The sequence below is a fragment of the Cavia porcellus genome, unplaced genomic scaffold, assembly GCF_034190915.1.
Source record: "Cavia porcellus strain 051 isolate PalLab524CR breed Dunkin Hartley unplaced genomic scaffold, mCavPor4.1 scaffold_7, whole genome shotgun sequence".
Lineage (NCBI taxonomy): Eukaryota > Metazoa > Chordata > Mammalia > Rodentia > Caviidae > Cavia > Cavia porcellus.
The window spans coordinates 65,978,264-66,004,087 of NW_026947490.1; the positions used below are offsets into that span (position 1 = coordinate 65,978,264).

Here is a 25,824-nt window from a genome sequence, read left to right on the forward strand (position 1 = left end):
CATATGTTCATACACTAAGGAGACACACACATGGAGAGAGGATATGTGCTTATACATTTCTTTGACCCGCTTCTTTCCATGCCCATTTAATAAGAAAAATCATGTCCCCTTCATACAATTTATAAAAAATAGTGATTTTTTTTGTAACTGAAATTAAACCAGGTCCTTCCACTGAGATACATCTATAGCTTTTTGTATTTCTATTTGAAAGAGACTCTCACTAAATTATTAACTTACCTAGGCTGAGCTTGAACATGCAATGTTCTGCCACTGCTTCCAGAGTGCTGGGAATACAGATGTGCAGCATGACACCCAACTATCTTTAACAGGAGCCTCTGAGACTTTCAGAAAAAATTTGCATGTGGAAGTAGAGTAATTTCTTAATAAAACATAAAGGGTACACTGTAACATGTTGGAGAAAAATATAAATCTTTCCCCCATCCTTATCTAATCCCTTCTATAAGAAAAGTAGTTTAGATGTATGAGAAGAAAATGTTACTTTAATGATGCAAAATTGGACTCTCTGGTTCTTTGTCTTTACTCCCAGGGAGAGTGAGTTAGTTTTGACATTCCTGGACCTCCAAAAATTATACTGCTGTCTCTTTTATTTAATCTGTTGAGATTGAGACTAGGCCGAGACCCCAACAGTAATAAATAATAGCAACTTCCAGACTTGATTGAGAGATTAAATAATATAATTGTTTTAAATATTTAGGAAGTATCTGACTTCAAACAAAAACTCAGTATATTCTGTTAAAAAAAAATGGGGGACTAGCGATGTGGCTCAATGGTAGAGCTCTTGCCTTCCATGCGAAAGGCACTAGGTTGAATCCCCAGCACCACCAAATAAATAAATAAATAAATAAATAAATAAAGGGCTCTCTTATTAGAGAATGTAGCAATCTGTGAAAGAAGGGGATTTGATATAATAATCCTTAAATAAACCAAACACTGTGCTCTATCTCTATCAATGAAAATGTAGTATGACTCTTAAAAACCAGGGATCTGGGTTTGTAATTCGATTTTGCCCCTAAATTGTGTAATCTTAGGTACGTCACTTGACAGTAGTTTCCTCATTTGTAAATCTATAAAATGAAGATGTCCCACCCTAAAAGATATGTGGAAACTACAGATTATATGAAACATTCAGTATATTATTGATTGTAGAGTAGGCACTTTCAGTATGATAGTAACCGTCACTCTTACAACTACTTACTAATCTCTGGACTTTCCCTCTTTGGAGGCAGATCAATAACTTCAGCATGAGGTTGCCTCCTGCATGGCATGCCACATGATCTTCTAAGGCCAAGCATAACCCAAGAGGATCAATGGCAAATCTACAAGAAGTAGACCTGTTGAATTGGATCTCTTATAGGCATTGGGCAAACGGGAGACTCAGTATCCTTCAAATTCGATTTTCCATCTACCACTAGGTACAAGCTCACACCTTAACTTGGACAGTTGCCACAGTCTGAATGAAAGGATAGAGGGGCTCTGGGAGGGCACCTCAAAAACCCATTAGTCCTAAATTTAGGGGAAGAACATAATGACTATGGATCCAAAGACTGCAGATCTTAAAAACCATCCAGAAATTTTTGACTCATTGTTTTATTTTTCTATTTTTCATTATTTTTATGTTTCCTTTATTGAGTTTTTTCAAGGATTGAGTTTTTTCTCCCTTTTTCCCTTTTCTTAGTTTATTTTCTCTTTTTCCTTTAACTTTTTGTTGCCTTTATTTCCTATATTTTTTTCTGTTTTTCTTTTTTCTTCTTATTTGTTCTTTCTAGTGACTGTTCTCCAAAATTATGAATTTCCCTTTACTCCTCAGTAAGACTCTTATGTTTCACTTTTCTCTCCCCCTTCTCATAGCCCTTTGATAAATTTTTCAAATTTGGTTTTTAATTCTCCCAATTTCCTACCCCCTCTATTGTACTAATATTACTACTAGTAATACTAGTAGAACATCAACTTAATTAAGCTAGTTAACTAGGTAACTTTACACTATTGCTATTGAGTTTTGTTCTATTGTTATTATAGGTAAGGTTGCTCCATTTAGTACAGTTTAGTACATTGAGTACATAATAGAACAAATGTCTTAGAATTCATACTATAATTACAGATCTTTTTTTTGTGTGGTAGAGTGGTGGTACATTATTTGTCCTTAGGGTTTGTCAATATTTATGTTTACTATCATTGAAGATGATTTTATTAGTATAGACAAGGTGACATAGCTGTTGCTTCTAGTTGGCTTTCTCTGTATGCCAATACATCTGGATAGCCTTAGGAACATTAACAATACTTTGGCACTTTTCTGCAGAACTGGGTACTGGGCCATATACACTGCAACCTCCCATCTCAAGTAAGCAGAGGCTGTTGGCTCCTGGGACAGAGGCAAAGGCCAGTAGCCACACACCTAGGGGGCACCATGGAAAGAAAAGTAGACATTAACTAAAGATATCTCCATATATAAACAAAGCTTTCCACTATAGTCAGCTCAAAGTCTGAACACAAAAGCAAAAACAAGCTCTCTGTCTTCCTATTCCAAACCATGTGAATGCACCAGAGGTTATGGGGCTGCAGGGCTGAGGGAGGCAACCAGTGCTGTCACCACTACTGTTGCCAAGGTCATAACTCCTATGCCTACCTAAAGTCACCAAACTCAGGCTACCTATGCTTCTGTGGGGAAGCACACACCTAGTCCTGTCCACCCTGAGTTGGGACCTTACCCAAATCCAAAAGATCCTGGCTAGAGACAGAAACCTCGGCCTCTGAAATTTTGAAACCAAATAACTAATGATCCTCTAATTTAAATAAACCAAACAGGAACAACCTTATCCAGTACTATCAGCCTGGCTTCCTGAATTATGGATCTGTGAAACATGACACTAATGTCCTTTGCAGCATTAGCTATAATGTGGAGGTTCTCTTTTGCCTGGCTCCATTTATGAAGCACCTATTAGAAATAGTTCTTCAAGGAATGACCGCTGACCACATTTATCCTTTGGTTGATGTTCGTAAGGCAACAGCACTCCTTCTATTGAAACAGTTTGGGATTGATGGTAAATTGCTCTAACAAAAGTTTATTCAACAAGGAATGCCTCCTGGAAAAGGAGGTGAAGTGGTTTTCTCCTGTCCTATCAGGAAGGTCCCGGAAGTCCATTCAGGTCAAGATTCCAGGAAAAATCAAATGTACAGAGGAATGGCATATTTAGTACATATGTCACCTTAGATAGCAAACTGGATTGTGGATTCTGCAAGGAGCATCCTCAATCAGCTCGTGCCCAGTCTCTGTACTTACACAGACCACATGAGAGAAGCTGATGCTGCAAGTCTTCAGGCTTTGAGTTATCCCTGGTTTCTTAGACCACAGTGGCACTTCCTTAGTGCTAACCTGACCTCCAATGCCCAGAGCCAAGGAACAGCTGTGCTTTCAGAGGAGTTTGGGAGGAACTATGCCCAGCTGCTGCTTGAAGAGATCCACAGAGGTGCATGTGTAGACTTAGGCAACCAAAGACAAAAGTCTGGCTCTGCTTCTCATGACCCCTAGATAGCAAGATGTTTCCAAAGTCCTGCTAGGACCACTCTTTCCTTACATAATAGTTTACATGGCATTTGAAGCACTTTTCCCAGATTGTTTTTAAAACTGAAACCAAACCATGTGCTGAAGAACCCAAAGTTATGGATAAAATGCTAATGACCTGTGTTGGCATTGACTTTTCTAACCTTAGCACGACCCTCAAGTGATATTATTCCAAAATAAGTTCCCATTGCCTGTAGATGAAACAAGCTGCCAGAGGAGTCAAGTACAGATACATTCATTCAAGACAAATAGCCTGTATAGTAAGGACTTTCTTAATTTTTAATTAAAAAATATCACTATGAAAATAAAAAACATTGCTTCACTGTGTGGTTTCTAGCTGTTATCCTGTGGCATTGATATTCCTTAAGAGCCTCGTCACTGTGGAGCTTTCCTGGTTGACCTGGAAAAAGAGTACCTTCAGGACATGTTCATGCTGATGAAACAATACCATAGTGACAGTTCTGTGCTTCCTCAGTCCACACCCCTCAGATTCTGTCCTGTAACCATCCTCCAGACCTGTGGAACCTATACCTCTTATTTCTACAAAATCTTAACCTCAGTTTCTGTTGTAGAGATTAAATATAACTATGTGTGGGGAAAAAACATACACACACACAGAAATAGAAATACAAGAAGACAGGTCAACAAAATGCTTCCAAAACTCCCTGACTACTCCAGAACTGATCCACGAGATCATCAAAGGGGAAGAAACCAAAAGCTATGCACCCAAATTACTTTAAATGATATCAGGGGAAATAACAAAAAAGATCAATAAGGCATTTGGCAGATACACAGAAGATATACGGAAATAGATATTGGTCCAAGTAAACAAAACTAACAGCAAGTCTATAGACGACATGGACAGTAGAAGTAACAAATTTGAAAATCGAGTGAGGGTGGAGCACTAGTGAGGATAGAGAACTAAAAACAAGGTTGTCATTGATGTCTGATTAATGAGAGGTATCTTGAAAACAAAAGAACACCAAAAATGGGTCCAACAGCTCCAAGATGATGCAAAGAAGACTAATCTAAGGGGCTGGGGATTTAGCTCAGTGGCATAAGCACCTGTCTTGCAAGCACACAGTCATAAATTTGATCCCCAGTACCCCTCCCAAAAAAGACTAAGATTAATTGGAATTAGTGAAAAAATCAGAAGTCAGCACAAATGTCATTAAAAACAACTTTCTATTGTAACAATATCAGAAAACTTTCTAAATAAGGAAAAAGAATTTAACTTGCAGATAAGTCAGGCATAGAGACCAGCAAGCCATGACCCAAAAAGAACCTCTCCACAACACATGATAATCAAAATTCTGGAATTCCAGCACAAAAACTAAATCTTAAAAGTATATAATGAAAAGTAACAAAACACAGCCTCACCGAAATTACAGCAGCCTTCTCAACACAAACCTTGCAGGAAAGAAAAGCTTGGAATGAAGTGTTTCCAGTCAAGAAAATGATTTTTACTGCAGATTAGTATATCCTGTGAAACTATCTTTCAAAATTGATGGAGAAATAAGATACTTTCATGATAAAGAACATTTGAAGAAATTCCTAATCAGCAAACCAACACTCCAGAAATTTCTTAAGGATGTCCTAAGAGATAATGAAGCTAGTAATGAGAAAAGATCTAGAATGAATACACTAGGCAAGGTGAACATTTAAGTAGAAGGGAAAGACAGGGAATCAGCAACAGTAAAATAAGGCTGTGATAGGTATAATGATTGATACACTTTGTCAACTTGAAAAGTTTAGAAGCTTAACTGAGTCAGCAGTTCTATACCCTAGAGTGTAGAAGACATGCCTCAGGGTGGCTGTTTGTACCTTAGAATGGTGTAATGGTTGAATCATGTCAACTTGAGAAGATTAGAAGTTTAAGTGACTCACCAGGGGGCCAGGGTCCTCATTTTGTAAATATCCTCAGTCTGTGTAAGAAGAGGACATGGAAATAGTGTGAGTGCTACATCCATGCTAGGGTGGGTAGCCTGCTTATAAGGGAGGGAAAGAGGATTGCTCTACCTCCCAACTTTGTTCTTATGGGTTTTTCTGTCTTCTGGCTTCATGAATAGTTTCCCTTATGCCATACCACCCTGTCTTGGAGCCAGCTGATTACAGACTAAAACCTCCACAAACTGTGAACTAAATAAACCTTTCCTCCTTTAACTTTCAGTGTTGGTTATTTTGTCTCAGCAACAGAAAAGTAACTAAGACACAGGAATAAGTTAATACTTATCAATAATAATTCTCAATATGAATGGTCTCAATACCTCAATCAAAAGACACAGAGTCACAAAATGGATCTAGAAACAAAATCCAATGGTTATGCTATTGACAAGAAATGTTTAACACCTCAAAAAAACACATAAAGTAAAAGAGGATTGAAAACAATATACCAGGTGTATCTGTCCTATGTTCAGACAAAGTGCACTTCAAGCCAAAATTGATCAAAAGAGGCAGAAGGTGACTGTATATTGTGTTTCCCAGAAAATAAGACCTAGCTGGAAAATTCTTTACTTACCTCTCTTACAGAGCAGTCACTAAGAAAAGAATAGTGATGGCAGGTACCGCAAAGAAGGATAGGCTAATTATTTTCCACCTCAGTCTCACTTTTGGGGAGAGAGGGTACTGTTAAGTGAATAATCTAGCAGGAAGAGATAATAATTATTGGCATATATGCACCAAACAGTGGTTCATCCAGCTTTGTAAAAGAAGTACTGCTAAACATAAAAGACCAGATAAAAACACAGTCATAGCAAGAGACCTCAGTATCCCACTAACACAAAATAAACAGATCAGCTAGACAAAAAATCAACAAAGAAATATCAGAGTTGAACAAAACCTTTAAAATGGATTTAATAATATCTCTAGATTATTCCATTCAATAAGAACAACATGAGAATATATATTCTCAGCAGCACATAAAACTTGCTTCAGAATAGACCACATGCTAGAAATCTACAGCCAAAGAAAGCACAGAAGCATGCAAATTCATGGAAACTAAACAGTACACTTCTAAATAAACAGTGGGTCAAAGAAGAAATCAAGAAAGGCATGCAGCAGTTTCTACAACTAAACAATAATGCCAGTACAACATACCAAAACTTGGATAGAATAAAAATAGTCCTATGGGAAAAGTTTATAGCTGTGAAGATCTACATCACAAAAACAGAGTGAGCCACAATATATAACCTGATAATATACCTCAGGGTCCTAGAAAAGCAAGAAGAATCCAAACTCAAAGCTAGTACAAGGAAGGAAATCATAAAGGTCAGAGCAGAAATCAATGAAATGGAGATTTTTTTAAAAGCACGATAAATAAAGCATTGGGACTTCAAAAGAATAAACAAGAGGCAAACTGTTAACCAAATAACCCAACAAAGGCAAGAAAAGACCCACATCAGTGTAACTAGAAACAAAAAAGGTAAAATTATAGTGGGCAGTACCAAAAGCAAAAGATTATTAATAACTACTTGTATGCTAATACATTGGAGAATGCAAAAGAAATGGATAGATTCCTAGCTACATATGATTACCAAAACTGAACCAAGGTGATGTAAAAACCTTGATTAACCTAATGAAATTGAAGCAGTAATGATTTTTAAAAACCTACCAAACTAAGAAAAGTTCAGATCCAGTTGGATTCACTACTAAAATCTGCAAAAACTTCAGGGAAGGTTTAACACCAGTACTCTTCAAGCTCTTTAATGAAACTGAAAGGAAGTAGTGCTTCTAAAGTCATCCCTGGAAGCTACTATTATCCTCCCAAACCAGATAAGAATACTACCAAAAAGGAAAAGTATACCTCTGTAATGACTATTATGTAGATATCCTCAACAAGATTCTGGCAAACAGAATGGAGCAAATCATCAAAAAGATCATCATCCCAGAGATTCAAGGATGCTTCAATACATATCCATCAATAAATGTAATATATCATATTAATATTCATATTAATAAAACCAAGGATAAAAATCACATGATCATCTGTATACATGCAGGAAAAGCCTTTGACAAGATTGAACATCCATTTGTGACCAAAAAAATCCCAAATAGGTATAGAAAGACCATATTTCAATCTGATAAAGCCATTTATCACAAACCTATTGCTCTAAAAGCAGGGAAAAAGCAAAGGTATCCAGTATCACTACTGCTTTTCAACAAAGTACTTAAAACATTAGCAACATCTTGGGCTGAGTCACTCCCCTGGATCAAGACCCAATAACCAGGAACGAAACTGTCCTGAACCTGTGACGTCTGCACGGCACAGACTAACGTGCTGAAGGCACTTGCTGGTTGACTGGCTCAGAGTTGAGGGGCCAGCCCACACTGCCCTGCATGCACCTTACAGATCAACAATAAACTGGAGAGGGCAGCAATCCCCTAGTTAGCATGCTTCAGAAAAGCTATAAGCAATACAGAAAGAGCCTGAGAGCTCCACCATACATCTATCTGAAAGAAACCAGAAACATGACAAGAGACAAAAACAAGAAAAAACCTCCAGCTTCTGACCTAGGGAAAATGAGTCCAGGGGAGGTAAATACAGAAGAGATTGAGGGCAGCAAGCATGCAATGTCGGACACAGCATCATACCTTCATGACCTCATAGACGAACTTAAAACTGAAATTCTAATTCAAGTGAGGCAACATATAAAAAGATCAATAAAAGAAGTGCTAAGCACCTCTCAAGAAGACACAGATGGAAGATTTGGAGGAACCGAGAAAAAGGAGAGAAACCTTTGATGAAGAATATAAACAAAATCTAGAATACATGAAACAAATCCAAAGAGATTACCAGGAAATTAAAAACTCCATTGAAAGCTGACAAAATTCCTTGACAGAAACTAAAGTTAGACTTTCAAAATTTGAAGATAGATTTGAAATGTGTGATCATGAAAGGAAAGATCTCTTAAAAATAACAAGGAACCATACAAAGGCTAGAAGTAACAATACAGAGTAACAATACAAAGGCTAGAAGACAACAAGAGAATCTATAATTTAAGAATAAAAAATGTGAACAAAGAAGCAGGAGTAAACAGAAATGAAATACAAAGGCCATAGAAATAATTATGGAAAACTTCCCAAGCATAGGAAAAAGAAATGATATTCAGATATGTGAGACGTACAGAACTCCAGCCAGCTACAACCAAAACAGATCTACGCCCAGACATATAATAATCAAGTTCCCAGAAATTCATCACAAGAACAGAATATTAAAAACTGTCAGAGAAAACAAACAGATCACCTATAAAGGAAAACCCATCAAAATCATGACAGACTTCTCAACACAAATTATCAAATCAAGAAGGTTTGGAGCAAAAATAACCTGAAAGAAAATAACCTCCAATCCAGTTTGATGTACCCTCAAAAACTGTCTCTCAAAATTAATGTAGAAACAAGATGCTTCCATGACAAACAGGAACTGGTGGAGTTCATGACCACCAAACCCACCCTACAAAAAATACTGAAAGACATTCTAGAGAGAGAACAACAGTGGCAGAAAGGCCACAATGAACAGGGCAGACAGTGGAATGAAGGAGAAAAGTAGACAACCAACAGCAGAAAAATACTATAGCACAAATGAGGCAGAGAAGACTGGCTATAATCTCTAACACAGATGGCCCTGATACCCTAACAAAAAGAAACACAGAGTAATCAGGAGATAGGGTCCATTGAGATGCTCTGAATAGGAAATATAATCTTCCTGAAAGAGGGTTAATGAACCAAAAGTGAAACATGAGAAAACAATGCTCTGTGTGACAGGGAACCAAAGAGAAATAGGGACGGCTCATCCAACAGGTGCAGATAGGCTGGAAAGTCATGACAGTGTTGTGCAGTAGAGAACTACTCAGCTAAAAGGAAGGAAAACCTTAAGGCTTTAGTAGGTAAAGGAATACAGCTCAAGATCAAGCTCAGGGGTAAAATGGTTCAGAACCACTTAGACAGATAGCGGGTTGCCCCCCAATCTAAAAATTAAAAGAGTTAGTGGGACCCAAAATGTACAAAGCACCCTGAGAAAGAGAAACGGGGGGAATTGTTTTAAAGAGAAAGTCAGAGGAAGACATTGTTAATAGTGTATCAGGATTTAAAAGCCACCATTAGTCTTATCGGTCTGTTTAGTTTGATTTTATTCTGTTCTAGTCTACTTGTACTAGATTTGAGGTCACAGACAGCTATCCCCAAAATAGCAGGATATACTTCGGTAACTATCCTTAATTCTCTATTAACTTAACCTGAAGCCCTGTATTACTTACACTGTCTTACTATGACTGATCTTATTTGAATCTGGTTTGTTAGACTGCTGTTTTGTCTTGACTGACTTTATTCGAAATTGGAATGCGTGATAGGATCAAGGCTAAGAGCAGAAGCAGCTACTCTGAAGATAACAAGGTGCAATACGATACCCACTCCGATTTGATTAACTGCTTTTGAAGTCCCATAATGTCTCCAATGTTTTGTTTTTATTAATATTGCTATGTAGTGCTATGTTCAGTTATACTGTGCCTGATGATATAGACAATTCTATTGAAAATAACAAGAGACATCATAGTAACTACTGTAGATCACCAAGTATTGTGATTTTATGTCTTTTTTGTTTCATGTTTTTCTAGGAATTTGTTTTGTTGTCTTGTTTTGATTTGTTTTTCCCTCTAATACCGAAAGGATAGGTATACATGTAGAGATTCACACATGTGTAGAACTTTTTAACAGTTTAAAAGAATAGATTATATAATGTATGATGTAATGAGCAGATACTCTGAAGAAAAAGACACTAAGATACCCAGTGCTAATTCTGTAGCATCATGATATGAAATCTAGCAATACTATTATTCTCTGTCCAAAGTGATATTGGTCTGTTTTCTTCTGTTTAATTTCAACATACGTAAAGAGATGGACAGCTATTTTGAAGAAAATGAGAGCCATTGTTGACTCCCCTATTTTCTGGTCTTGAAGACCTGAAATGCCTTTATCATAATGTTCTGATCAGTTTAGTACTATTTTGTTTGGTATGAAGTCACTGTGTGTGAAGATGTGGACAACTATTTGGAAGAAAACAAGAAACAATACGATAGACAGTGAAGATCTCCGGTGGTCTTGCTTTGAAATCTGTGTTTCTTAAATTGTTTTCTTATGATCTGTTTTGTTATGTTTAATTTTACCCTCTTTAAAATAAAGATAAAAAAAATAAAAATAAGCTAAATAAAACTCTGATGAAAAAACATTAGCAGCAGCTATTAGGCAAGAAAAATAAAAGGGTTATGCATAAAAAAGAAAAAAAGCAAATTTTCATTATTTGCAGAAGACATGATCTTTACATAGAGTCTAAAAATTCCATTAAAAGGCTTTAGAATTTCAAACTCGATAACATAGCAGGATACAATATCAACACACAAAAATCAACAGTATTCTTGTACACACGGAAAAAATACTGTTCACAATACCACCATGAAAAAGTGAATACTTAGGAATTAAACTAAAAAGGTGAAAGACCTCTACAATGAAAAGAACAGTGCTTTGAAAAAGGACATCAAATTGAATGTCAGAAAATGAAAAGATATTTCCTGTTCTTGGATATGCAGAACAAATGTACTCAAAATGGCCATACTTCTAAAATTCGTATACACATTTAATGTCATCCAATCCATATACCAACTGCATTCTTCACAGAATTTGATAAAACAGTCCTAAAATTCATAGGGAATCAGAAAAGCCCATGAATAGCAAAAGTGATTCTAGATAACAAGAGTAAAGCAAGAGGTATCACAGTGCCGTACTGTTGAGTTATATCACAAAGCTGTAGTGAAAAAGTACTGAGAATTAGCAAATCATATCAAGTTAAAAATCTACACAACAAAAGAAACCACCAGGAGAGTGAAAAGATAGTTTACGAAATGGGGGAAAAACTATGCCAACTATTCCTCCAACAGAAGACTAATATGTAAAATATATAAAGAACTCAGAAAAATTAGACCTCCCTCCCAAATGAAAGATCTAATCAAGAAATGGGCAAGTGAAATGAATGGACACTTCATGGAAATACAAATGGCCAGTAAATACATGAGGAAATGGTCAATCACCAGTTACTAGAGAAATGCAACTTAAAACAGCACACACAGTCTGTCTTGCCTCACAAAGGATGACCATCTTAAAGAAATCAAATAATAAGAAATGCTGGCAAGGTTGTGGAGAAAAAGGAACCCTTCTACAATGTTAAGCAGCATCACCGAATGGTTCTGTGACAGGACAACTTGTGTTTTTATGTGCTAGGCAGGAGATTACTATGGCTATATGCTAATTGAGGTTTGAAATTTGCACTTTGGGTAGAGCAGGATAAATATCAGGTTCCTACATAGTTGTTTAAAAGAAGTTGGACTGTTCATTGGTCAGGAAAGATGTTTCATTTAAGTCCAGTTCAGGATCTGTTAAAGTAAATTCTTAGTCATTTGCAGTTTCATAATTTACTTTTGTATTTCTTTAGGTAAATATACTGCAGATAGGAAGATCTTACCTAGGTTCTTTACAGTTGTGTCAACTCTGGAATTGTAGTACTGAAATGTATTTTCCAATTTTGAGTTATTTCTGCCTACTGAGAATAGAATCAAATGGGGATGTGATAAGAGCCCATCTGAGGTAGGGCCCCCCTCCAAGCCACTGCATTTAGTTAATATGCTATATAACTACTTACAGTTTTCAAAATCTGTGAGTTATTTGACTGCAAAGCCATAGTATCTGTCTTGTGAATTCATATTTGGGTTTTTTTTAAGCCTGACTTTCTGATCCAATAAAATAGTTTCAAAATAGTTATCTTATAAACATAAAAATATATAGTTATATCCAGACAGAAGCACTTTGGTGTTAGCAAATATAATATTTTAGAACTTAAACAAATAACACTGAGGGTACTAGTTGGTATTTACATCTTATAAATGTTTGGAGGAAATATTTTATTTTGGACTATTATCAATTAGATACTTTTTAAAGTTCCTGTTGAGTTTTCTATATTTATTAGGGCCTACACCACCCTGGCATGCGGTGAGTTTCAAATATGTATTAAATTATGTTGTAAATGTTTTAAACTCTCATTTTTAAATTTTTTATTAGTCATGTTTCCAGTACATAATGATTACATTTATCATGGGGAGTTGGAACATGTACACAATACATCTTAATTCTTCTTTTACTTTCCATTTCCTTTCCCTCCCCCCTTCCCCTCCTGCCCTGCTACTCTGCTACTCGCCCTCCATCTCCTACTCTCACATCAATTTAAAAAAGATTTTCCTACTTCCTATTTATCTATCTTCTTTTTTGCACTATATACACATATATATAGATATATACATATATCTTTTAGTTTCTCATGTAAGAGATAATACTTTTTTATAAATCATATCAGATGCTTTGGAAGTATTTTAACCTTTTTATTTTTAAATGAAACACCAAACTGGAGTTCTAAGATCAATGAAAGCAGTTGTTTTTTTAGTAAATAGTTATACCTTAGAAAAGGCAATAAGCAAAGAGCAAAAGATGAAAAAGTAAAACCAAATTAACCTTTGCTTGCTTACAGATATTTCAATTGATAACACTGGGCTTCCTTTCCAAGGAAGACTTTACTTTTATGGGGATTTAACCTAAAACTAGTTTATTATGTTGCTATCTAAGCATGTTTTCACTTTTGTTCAGATGTTATATAAAAGCTATTTTCTTAAGATTCTGTTGTAGTTAGGGATTGTGAAGAAAACAGAATCAGGACAGAATTGGTAATATTATTTATGCTAGCTATCCAGAGTTTATGCAAGAAAGTGCAGGAAATCTATCCACAACACTAAAGACATAGAATATTCAGCCAAGAGCCTGAACCCCACAGCAATGTCCTACCTGAGTCCAAATGAAGACCCAGAGCTCATGACACTGCCTCCCACAAGTCCAATGGAGGTCTAGAACCCACAAGAAGGACTCACACCAGTCTGTTTTATGGATCCATGCTGGGAAGGCCCAAAGGTCAGTGGTGGAAGCTAGAAAGTCTACACCAGCAGGGTGAAGGAGCTGTGCTGGTAGGTTGAGGGTTCTACACTGGAGCTGAGAACAGTGCTCAAAACAAAGACCAGGGCTGCCCTGAACAGCACTCAGCTATCCTCAGTGACACGGAGGCCCCAAGCTCCTCTGACGATAAGAAGAGTTGAGTACCTACGAGGAAACCAGTGACGAGTTCATCCTGGAGATTAAGCAGCACACGTCTTCCCTTCCAGAGCCAGGAAGCAATGCTTTATGTAAGGACTAGAGCTTCTCTAGGAGAACCAGCAGCTCAAAGAGCACCATGTAGGAGAATCCGCAGTGCCTCAACGCCTCCTTTCTCCTTCTCCACATCTCTATTTATGCTGTCAACTTTCCTCAGGTGGAGCCTCTATGCTCAGCATCATGGTGATCTAATTCAGCTGGTGTTAAGTTGACCATCAGTTTTTAATCCATAACAGGTTCCATCCTGGTTTTCTTTTCTTCCTCATCTAGCCCCTCTCTCCTCAATCTGGTAAAATATAGCTAAGCTGCACAGCTGAGTTCTAATTGTTCTGCTCTTAGGCTCTGTGATCCTGGATAAATCAGTAAACCTCAGTTCTTTCATCTGTTCAGTGGGCATACTAGTTCATGCCCTGTAGTAGTTGAGTGAGCTTAGGTACAGTCAGTTCTTGTTACTTGCAGTAGCTATAGTGTATAAATTTCTGGAACACACTCAATTAGTATATTTAGTAAATACTGGAACATTGTTCCAAGGAGATTGGATTAGTTGCTTTTTGGTTGCTGGGACAAAATACCTGACATACACAAGTTAAAGAAGGAAAGGCTTACTTTGGCTCACAGTTTCATTGTCAGCTGGTTGCAGTGCAGAAACATGGCAGGAGGACATGGCAGAGGAAAGCTGCTCGCTTCATGACAACCAGGAAATAGGGAAAGAGCCGGAAGAAGGCACCAAGGACCAGATACAGTCTCTAAAGTGACACCACCACAAGCTACCCAGACGTGTCCCGAAGTGTGCTTTACTTACTCCCTAGGTGTCTCTTAGGCCAATTAAGTTGACAGTCAAAATTAGCCATCACAAGTCCATCTTTGGTCAGTTTCATACCCATACACATCTTATTAAACTAAGTAATCTCTAAGTGGAGATAATGAAGAAGACAGAGGTCCACCAAACATTATATACTATCCAACACACAACTGAAGATTCACTGATTCTTTCCCCAAAGTCTCAGTGGCCCCACAATTGCTCAAAAGTTCAAGTCCAAAGTTTCCTCTGAAACTAAAGGTAAATACTTAGCTGTCAACCCTCTAAAATTCGCAAAGCAAGTTACGTGCTCCCAAGATAAAGTGGTGCAGGGTAAAAATGCTCACTCCAAAAGGGAGGAACATAGGAATAGAAAGGATTAGGACCAAAGGAAGCCCAAAATCCTACTGAACTAACTTTCGTTCTGTAGCTCCATGTTGGGCACCCAGGGCACATGGGGGCAAGGTGTGAGCTCCGTAGGGCTGTGCTGCCTCTCTGGCTTTGCTGGCGGATCCCATACCATCTCTGCTTGCTGCCTGCACCTTTGTTCATAGTCGATCCATGTTCCTGGTGTCTCTGACTTCCTGGGGTCTCTACTGTAGCTTTGACCTCACTCAAAACTTTGCTCATCACCCTTTCAGGAGCTGCTGATAGGGACTCTAACTCTGTCACACATTGCCTTGCCTCCCAGGCTTCCTTGCAATCTCAGTGGAAGCCTCTCTGGTGCTGTAACCTAGCTATTCTGTTTACTAGCATCATATGAATGATAACCAGGATGTGCTGCCACCTTGAGCAACAATCAAGCCCCTTTGGGCCACACCACGTGGACTTTGAGTGCCACACAGTAGAGCACAGTGAAAGGAATCCCAAGAAACCAATTCCTTAGGCCATACTTTTTGCACAAGGAACACAAGATTGTCTTCTCAAATGAAAGTTTTACACTTTTGTACCCTTGAGCCTGCAATGGATGGAGTCTTGGTGATTTCTGGGATGCCTTTCTTCTTGGCCCAGTGAAAGTGAATTGCTTCTTTTTAATGATGCTAATGTTTTCAGCAGCCTCAACTTCTTTGGACCAATTTGATGTGTGCCTCTTTTCTTCCCAAACTACAGGTTCTTCAGATCTCTCTGCTCTGCCTTTTGTTCCCATTTCTCACTGTAAATCTAGCTAAACAGCAGTCAGCAGTACTCATGCCATAGTCTGAATGCAGTGCTGCTTAGAATTCCACTACCACATTAACTAGTCCATCATCTTTTTTTAGGTTTTAGTTTTTATCAGTACATGTTTGTAGTACACAATGAATACATCCCTTGTGGGGAGTTGGTACATGTACACAATACATCTTATTCTATTCCTTTCTCCTTCCTCTCTTTCCTCCTAATCAAGAGTTTCCATAATTCTTATTGTTTGTCTTGTATGTTGCTCTTTATTTATATTTTGAGTTTCTCATATAAGAGAAATCGTGCAATATTTAAACTTGTGTTTCTGATTTATTTAACATAACATCATAAGTCTCAAGTAATCCATTTTCCTACAGATTACTCACCTTTATTTTTCTTTATGGAAGAGTAGTGCTCCATTGTGTGTAAATAGCATGTTTTATTTATCCATGTATCTGTTGATGGAATTAGTCCATTATCTTTAAATGTAGCCTCACACAAAGTCTCAGGACATGGGCAAAATACAAACGTATTCTTTGATAGAATGTAACAAATCATTTTTAGTTCCATTCCCAATAGAGTTCCGATTCTCATCGGAAACTTCATAAGCCCAGACTTTACTGTACACATTCTTTTAAGACTTCTCTAGCCTAATCTGTAAACCTTTCCAAATTCCTCCCACAAATTAGTTTCAGTATTTCTAAATCACATGGTCAAGTATACTCCTGGCACCAGCCCCACTCTTGGTACCAAGTTTCTATATTAGTCAGTTTTTCTTTATTGGGACAAAATGTCTGATACGTACAACATGATGAGAAAGAAGATTTGCCTTAGTTCACAGTTTCAGAGATTTCAGTCTGTAATCAGCTGGCCCCAAGGCAGAAATACCTTGGCAGATGACATGGTGAAAGAAGGATGCCTACCTTATGGCAGCCAGGAAGCAGAGAGATAGGGAGGAAGGAGCCAAGGACCAGATACAGTCCTCAAGACCACACCCCTCAGACTCAAGTAGACACTCATAAGTGTGCTTTACTAATCTAGGTAGCTCTCAATCCAGCCTAATTGACAATCAACATTTAGCCATCACACAGATATACAAGGTTAGACTCTTTCTTAGTTACTTTTCTCATTGCTGAAACAAAAGACCTGATAGCCAAAGTTAAAGGAAGAAGGTTTATTTCGGCTCATGGTTTGTAGTGATTCATAATCAGCAGGCTGCAAGGCAGGGTCCCATGACAGAGGGGTGTCACTCAAGAGGCAATAGCACACCAAAAGCAAGCAGAAAACTGTAGCAGCCGCCCTCTTTCAGTCCTTTTGCATTCTGTCCAGTTTGAAAGCCTATTTACTGATTGATGCTACCAACACCTGGGGTGGGGCACCCTTAATCCCAGTGTCATATTCATAATCCTAGCATCACACATCCTAGATTCAGCCCTCTCTGAAAAGCCCCACCTGTGACCACATGAGGCTTCTGGGGAACATCTGGTTACAAGCCGTAACGGGCTCCAACAGGCCTCAGGTCACAACATCTTTGGCAACAGGTAATACATAATCTTGTTTCATGCATCATTTCTGCTTAAAGACACATTATTGGTTGTATATTGCAGATTCATTAATATGGAAATCACATAACACAACTTGTACCTGAGCAAAAGTCATCTCACTGGGGCTGGGGATTTAGCTCAGCAGCATAAGTGCCTGCCTTGCAAGCAGGCAATCGTGAGTTCGATCCCCGGTACCGATAAAAAGGAAAAAGACAAAAAAAAAAAAAAGTCATCTCACATACATATTTTTTCAGTGCAGCGTGTCATAGACATCTTGTGCTTAGGAACAACAGGTAACACTTCACCATTTTTTTGAAGGCCATTCTAAGTGGTAAAATCACCAAGAGAAAGCCCAAAAATTTATAAAATATAGCACTAAGTAGACCATCAAAGGAGTCTCTTATTTACAGTGTGAGAGTTAAAATAAGCAAGAAACCGGAGTACCTCCTGGTCACCTGGAAATGGTACATGTCAGGTGGCTTAGATTTGTCTCTGCTCTGTACTGTCCATAAGTGACCATGGCAAATAAATTTTAGCAATAGCCAGATTTGCAAATAGAACATATTTGAATTTTAAAATCCAAGTTATATGAGTTTACATACACCCTTTTTAAAACACAAAACTCTCAAGATGATTTGCAGAATAAAATTCTTTTGGGCAACATTAACTCAGATACAATCAATGTTTTTTGAGCATTAGTCATTATTATAAATTTCAAATTAACAAAATAGTAAATGTGTTACTGAAAATGAGCACAACTTCTTGGCTTAGTACAAGCTACAAAGAAAACTATTATTGTTAAGTTGATCAGCTCCTCAGCCTTCACATGTAATGTACGGTAGCAAGGAAAAGCACTGTAATTTGATGCTTTGCTTTTAATGGTTAGCATTGCTTTGTGACCTTATTACTGAGGGAAAAAATTGTTCATTACATATTACCAAAATATTATGTTTCCAAATATGTGAAATTCATATGGAAACATTTTGATCTTAACAAGTAGTATAACTGCTGTTCTTGGACTTTTGGTACCATTTCATGCTGCAGAACAAGTACAAATTGACATTTTCAAGATGGTTTTGGTTAACTCCTTAATGTTGGAAATTGGAACTTTCCGATGTAATAACTTCTGCAAAATACCACGGTGTGTTATTAGTACTGTATGCTGCTGACAGAAGAATAAATGAAAAACACACATATCTGCAGCCATATCCTTGTAGAACAGAATAGAAACTAAAGCTTATCAAGTAGACTGTTCTTAGAAGTTATTTTATTTTGGAGTAAAGTATTAGAGTTTAAAATATTCTTATTAGTAAATTCAGATTGAGAGTAATTTTTTGTGTGAAATGACTATGTTTCCACTAATACTTAAAAAGTGACTGGCAATCTAACAGTTTACAGGGGTTTGTGCCAGCGTCAGTGCAACTATTTGGCACATAATTTCTCAGAAATTCGAATTACCCATGTAAATATATTTCATAGCATTACATTTCACTTTGTCAGAACCCCTGCTGCCTTTATATCATTAACATAAATGCAGGTGCAAATAGCATTTATGTACTGTGATAGAAAGCAGTTGGAAGCATTTCACTGTGGGACACAACACTTTCAGATTGTGTACATCTGTTCAAATAATGTATCCCGCCCCAGTGACATGAACACAAGGATGGAAACATCTGCCCCTGAGACCATTTGCCATATAGCAGATGCTTACATCTTTCTTTATGCAGATGGTTGGTGTGATGAATGAGTGAGAATAAAAAACCATGTTGTTTGACAGAGATGTTTAGGATGTTATGCAAGCAAAAATATAGGGTTGGCAGTTTTGTTTTAAAGGTGCAGTATTAAAAGAAATAGAAATCCATAAATCTCTTCATGGTTTTAATAGTCAACATATTTTTCTTGTCTTTAAATTAATTAGCATTGAATTCCTAAAAATGGTTAGGGAAACTCAATATTCAGCTTATTCAAGTGAGTACCTTAGAATTATTTAGCTTTTGATAAAATAACTTATAATTATTTTAAATGTTTTTCTAAATTCTTTTAATAAGGTTCTTTGTTATTTGAAAGTATTATACACCGCAAAGAGACTCTTGTGATAACATTTTTTAAAGTGGGGAAAATACAAGTGTCATCAGTTGAGTATAGTTTATGAGATGTTCCATGAATATCTATTCAAATTAAGTAAAATAAGTTGCTGAAGCATTATATAGTTATAAAATATTTGTCAAGTATTTTATTATTTAATCTGTGTTTTAGCTAAGTAGTGATATTTTAATAATTATATTTTATTAAGATGAATTGCTTTTTCACATTTCGCTATCAAAATTCTCCTTTTGACTTGCCATATTGCATTCAATGCAAAGAAGCAAAGATGAACATAATAAAAACCTTTAAAAAGACAAAAAATTTCCAAGTTTGGCTTCTGTTCTCATTCAAATGTGCAGGCATATAGAGTCTAGAAGAAGATGAGCCACAGCATTTCACTTAACAAAGTGGTTCTCAACCTTCTTGGTCTGGGAACCCCTGTACACTCTTAAAAACTTACTGAGTACTCTAAGGACAGTTTCTGCAGGCTGTTTCTGTGCTTATTAGTGGTTATAAGCAGGAAAATATTCATACATTCATCCTCTTTATCATATTCCTGTGGGCATGGGAAGTGTGCCATGAGTCTGAACCATTTCGGTATATAGATTCATGAAAAGGCAAGTACCCAAGAACTAAGGTTTAATATCACTGAGATTCTGTACTGATTTTTGTGGTGCTATTGCAACAGTGTGTTGGTGAATAATAGGGCTTCTGGGACATTTGTCGTTGCTGCCTCAGCTCAGGTCAAAGCAGCAGAACTGTTCAATCTGCATCTCTTCTGTCCTGCCAGTGCGGTGTGCACAGATGTCAACACAGCTGCAAAGGCAAATGGAATATCAATATAATTTGGGATCCTCCCTAAATGCTGCAGAATTTACTTCTAGAAACACTGATCTAGGCTAATCCTCCTTTGCTAAAAGGAGGAAATCAAGTCATAAGGATTAACATGTTCACAATGAGGTTGTAATTTGTATTCCTCACTGCCGGGTAGCTCTGATTTAATTTTATTAGGAAAAAGACCTATAAAAGTGATTAGTACCATTTGTACCACCAGTGGTACAAAACCACACAATGGGGCAGTCGTGCATGCACCATCAATGGTTTAAGCTTGCAGAACAGGTTAAAGGTTATTATCTTGTGAAGACTTGTTCTAATAATAAATGGAAGAACTGAAGACAAACAAACTCCTGGTCCCTGTCTTACATGTAATGTCATTTGCTGTTTTGTTTCTTAGAGAGCCCTCTCTCCATCCCAGAAAAGAAAAATTCCCCCCATCAAAACATGGATCTATGTATCCTAGTGTTTTCAGGTTTACTGAAAGTACAGGACTTGTCAAATGAGGAATTTAGAAAGTCTTTTCACATTTTTCTTCCAGTCCTGATGTTCTTCAGTGTCCTCTGTTTTCAAAGCAAGTGGTATGGGATTAGGAAATATCTAAGAAATTTGTATTTTTTTAAATAATAAAAGACCTTAGTGTTTTTTTTTAATTTATTTCTGATCATCAGAAAAACAAACCAACCACAACTTTGTCTGCTTTACAATGTCAAGGAGCTTATTTATTTTTGCTTTTTAAAGTTGCATTCTGTTGTCAGCCTAGATTGGTTCCCAGAAGCTGTAGAAGAAAACCCCGTGACTCAGTAGGCTGGCTTTCCAATGTCAGGGCTTTACAGATTGCTGAGTGTTGATTTCATTAGCTAGCTCCCCAACAGCCCTGCTGTAGATTCCTGTTAGAACACAGAAGCTTGCTCTCCCCAAAAGTTGCATTCCTAATGGAATCTTTATTTTCTTCACATTGAGTTGGATTGTGTGGCATTCACCAACCATTGGAGGAGACAAACATATAAAGAGATAAACTGCACAACTTACTAAGTTCAATGTGCTTAGAATAGAAAGAGAACAGCTTTTGTGCCAAAGATCTAAGTTCAAATTTAGCTCTGATCAGTATTGTGAGCTGCAAGAAATGTTCATTTTTCATTTTTTTAATTTTAAAGCAAATAAAACCAAGCAAAATGAAACAGAATAAAACTGATCAAAACATAAGTGACACAGGACTTCAAAACAATAAGAAATCAACAGTGGTTACCTCTTATTATCTTCAAAATATTTGCAGATACCTTCATATTTAGTAAAAATGAAACAGAAGAGAGTAGAACCAATTAAAGCAAAGCAATTAATGTAATGAAGGACTTCAAAACAAGACAATAGTAAATTCAAAATGGCCACCATAATATATCCCATTATCTTTGAAATAGCTGCCCATGCTATCGGATATAATACCATCAAACAAAACAAAACAGAATAAAACCCAACCCAACAAAACAATAAAAATGATACAGGACTTCAAAACAAGATAATAGGGAATTCACAGTGGCCACCACTTTCAGAAAGAGATGCCCCATAGATGCTACGTTGTGTATTGTCCTCTGAATAGATGATCAGACCACCAGCTTTAGACCTGCAAGTCACTGAAACACTACAAGCGTTAAGCTGTATTTTACCTCAATAGCTATTAACATTGCAGACTGTGTTTCTCCAGATCAGCTTATGGCAGGGTGGGGGTGGAGACTGGCTCTTCTTGTTTCCCAGCCCACATTCTGGAAGGGGCTGGCATCTGGCTCTTCCTCTAGCATCCCATGCATGGCACTAATTCACAAGGAAGGCTTACTTCTTGGTGACTTCTTGTTCTCTGGCCTTACTGTCCATGAATGGCACCGACTCACAGGAAGAATCTGGGGTCTGGCTATCCCCTCGAGGCTTGCACATGGCACAGATTCACAGGGGAAGGGTTGCTTCTTGGTGACTTTTTGTTCTCTTCCCTCGAAGTCCATGAATGGTGCTGATTCATGGTAAAAGGCTGGCATCTGGCTCTCCCTCCAGCAGCCCACCCATAACACTGATTTGCAGGGAGGGTTTGCCTCTTAGTGACTTCTTACTCTCATCTTCCGCAGTCCACAAATGCCACTGACTCACAGGAAAAGGCTGAGGTCTTGTCCCCCAGTGGCCTGTGCATGGCATCAATTCACAGGGAGGCCTTGCTTCTTGGGAACTTCTTATCCTTTTCCCCCACAGTCTGCAAATGGTGCTGACTCACGAGAAAAGGCTGGCATCTCTTGTTTTTCATATCCATACACTACAAATGTTAATATCAAAATACTGATGGAGAATTAAGTTAAAATAATAGGCTGTGTACCCAGTCAGACTCCTATTATTTTAGGCTTCTTAATTGAATTTCAGGATTCTAGAGGTTTGAGGCAACAATAGAAATCAGTAAACAAGATAGGGAGTACGTACATATATAAACACTACAATAACACATTTTCTCCAGAGGAGGAGACAGGGATGTAGCTGAAATTGGAGACAGAAGCCAAGGATTCTTCACTAGTTTAGTTTGCTTTGGTTTTCCTTGTGTGTATGTTTAAGAAAAGTATAGAACAGTGATGGCAAACCTTTTAAAGACTGATCTCCCAAACTGTAGCCCAAAACCCACTTATTTGTCACAAAGTGCCAATACTGCAATTAAAGCTGAATACTGAGGTTTTAGTTCAGATAAAACAACTATTATCTAATGCTCGCTGCTGGGGCGACTTGGCTCACATGCCAGCAGAGAGGGCTCCGCATGCCTGCTGCAGGACGTGTATACTAGGCCCACCACCACTGGCACCAGAAGAAGCAAAACAGTAGTGTGGAGGCTGAGTGGTTGGCTCATTTAGAGAATAAATACTGTGTTGTGTGGCTACCATTTGCTAGTGTAGGACTAAAGTCCTGGCAGTGAATAAAGTACATTTGTACTTTCAAATTATGAACTATTGATATAAAAGCTGAAACATAGAAAAACCTGCTATAAAAAATTGTGAATCAATGTGAACTGAAGACAAATCATAATGAAAATAGAGCAGAATTTTCTCTTTTCTTTTCTTTTCTTTTCTTTTTTTTTTTTTTTTTTTTTTTTTTTTTTTTTTCATTGCTAGAGATTGAATCCTAGCTGGCATATGCTGAGCAAGCTGTAGTCAGTTACATCACCCCTAAGGCTAGGGGTAATAATTGACTTTGTAATTCTTCAGAAAAAAGGCAGACTCTTCCAGAGTGCCTCTTTTATATATAAAAAAACCTACTTTTGAAATTGCAATATAAAAATATCTTTGTGACTCCAGTCACTTGTTTTTAAAAATACTAGTGTTGCAGAGTCATGATCTTAACTACTTCAGTTTCATAATCATGTTCTGATCAAAAACTAAAGCTCCCAACCTTGTGCACGCGTCTAGGTTTAATAGTCCTACCAACTGTACATTTGGGTGTTGGAACCTTGTCTTTCTGTTCATCCCAGTAACAGAAATACTTTCTTCACTATCATCCTGTTAGCCTCCCAGATATGTAACCACTGCCACTGCTAAAGATGTTGATTCTAGATTTGAAAAGAAGGGGCCTTTTTTCCTTGGTTGGTAGGAGATTTCTTGCCATGAGACTTTAATGTCACTCATGGCAGCTCTGTTGCAGGCAATATCTCCATGCCCACCAGTGCTGTGGAAAAACAGCGGACTTGCAAACATTGGACTCTCCTAGGAAGACAGTGTGCATAAGTATTTGTTATGGGCAGCAGGCTGTCAGATAAAGTGATCTGCGTTTACCAAGTTCAAGTTCAGTTGTCAAGGTCCAGATTGATAACTGAGTCAACTGAATGCAATTTCAATTATGTTAGAAACATAACAGCAAAAAGAATAACAAGAGAACAGGGTTAATACATTTCAGAAGTTTCCCTTGGTCTTGCTTATTGCCCTTGGGAGACCACTGGTTTCTCCTTCATTTTACACACCTGAGTGACTGAATAACAGTCACTCAGGTGTGTAAAATGCCAATACTATATAATAATGAATACAATTTTGTGTGTACTACAGATTATTTCTCAAAAAGAAAAACAACTTATCATTCTAAATATATTAAATGCAAAAAAGTTTCATGTAGTTTTCAAATGTTTTCATCAAAAGCATTTGAAATAAAGAACAATTCCTTTCAAAAATAAGAATAAATACAATTTGAAGTAAAAAAGAAACTAGTTGAATTATACATTAGTAAAATGTATTTTAAATTGTATAACTTTTACAGTTAAAAATTATGATCTCAAAAGAATATATGGGGGCTGGGGATTTAGCTCAGTGGCATAAGCGCCTGCCTTGCAAGCAGGCAGTCGTGAGTTCGATCCCCGGTACCGATAAAAAGGAAAAAGACAAAAAAAAAAAAAAAAAAAAAAAAAAGAATATATGAATTTAACCACATTGTATTTTTTTTCTTTTATTCTCATTAATGTTAAAGGTAATTGGCTTTTAAATTCTTCATAATGAATACTAGTTTCTTCTCGCTTCATGGTATATTTCTATATCTGATTTATTAACTTTATGGACTATAAAGGTTCCTCTTTGGTTACCAACTTTTCTTTCTATATTCTACTGATGCTAAATATATTTCTTAGTGATATAATCAGCAAAATGTTAAGCCTACATTTGCCTGTCCTGTCCCATCCCCACTAGAAGAGCACATGAAATTGGTTCTAAATTGAGAAATCCTGTGGCCATTGCTGTCACTGTCCTCCAGAGATGTGGCTGATGTCCCAGTGCCCACTCCAGGTGCTGTCCTTCACAGAGCGCCGAGCTCTGACCTATTCTTCTCTCTCTGCACACAGACTAGAGTACTGTAGTAGCTTTCTTCCCTGCTAGCTTTAAGAGCAACAATTGGCCTCTCCACTGCTCAGTGTAAACAAAACCTAGGAGAGTCCCACAAAATAGCTCTGAAAGAGCTGCACATAGGTTAACATATTCCGCACTGAATTGTTAATCCAATTAACACCTAGTCAGCTGATTTCCAGCGGGGGAGGAATGGCAGGGAGTAAGAGATCCTGGTGGGATGGGTCAGGTGTTGAAGGTGGTTGAGCTGCCAGAATGGGTGTCATCGGAGTGAAAGGGGAAAGAGCAGTTTTACGAGCTCATTATTAACAAAGATGGCCACTTCTCCCTTTTCTTCCTTTACCTCATAAAAGAAGCATTGGCTTAAAGATTTGATAAGCACACAAGCTCTCTGCCTTTTATTGCCAGTGAAAATAAATATCAGAAATTTCATGCTTTAGAGAAACTGGAAAACTAATGTCTACTGAGCATCTGACCTGGTAGGAACTACCCTGCCACTTTTGTGGATATTGTTCCTTTTAATCCTGATATGATCCCTGGTACACTAGTATTATCCCTATTTCACGGAAGACATGGGCACAGAGAATGACTTGAGAAGTGCATGATAGTGTCTGATATTGAAGCCAAATCTGTCTGAGCCCCAGACCCCATGTTGTTCTATGGGACGGTGGCCACAGCTGTGCATGGTAGCTTACAGTCTGCAGGGAAAGAGCCTGTTTTGTCAAGTGGGCCAGAGTTTGAGTCCAGCAC

The 25,824-nt window shown here is 37.5% G+C and overlaps 1 protein-coding gene, 1 long non-coding RNA gene and 1 pseudogene across 2 annotated transcripts in view; 2 read left to right on the forward strand and 1 right to left on the reverse strand.

Moving 5' to 3' along the window:
- Positions 1–13,901, reverse strand: part of LOC134477009 (uncharacterized) — a 56,567-nt gene extending 42,666 nt beyond the window's left edge. Inside the window, exon 1 of the long non-coding RNA XR_010048882.1 lies at positions 13,767–13,901. This is a non-coding gene — a long non-coding RNA (uncharacterized LOC134477009). The remainder of the gene's footprint in view (positions 1–13,766) is intronic.
- The window catches only part of LOC134477008 (RNA 3'-terminal phosphate cyclase-like protein), a 107,570-nt pseudogene extending 82,919 nt beyond the window's left edge, over positions 1–24,651 (forward strand).
- Znf438 (zinc finger protein 438) overlaps positions 1–25,824 on the forward strand; it is a 120,000-nt gene that overhangs the window by 82,916 nt on the left and 11,260 nt on the right. The window lies entirely within an intron of this gene.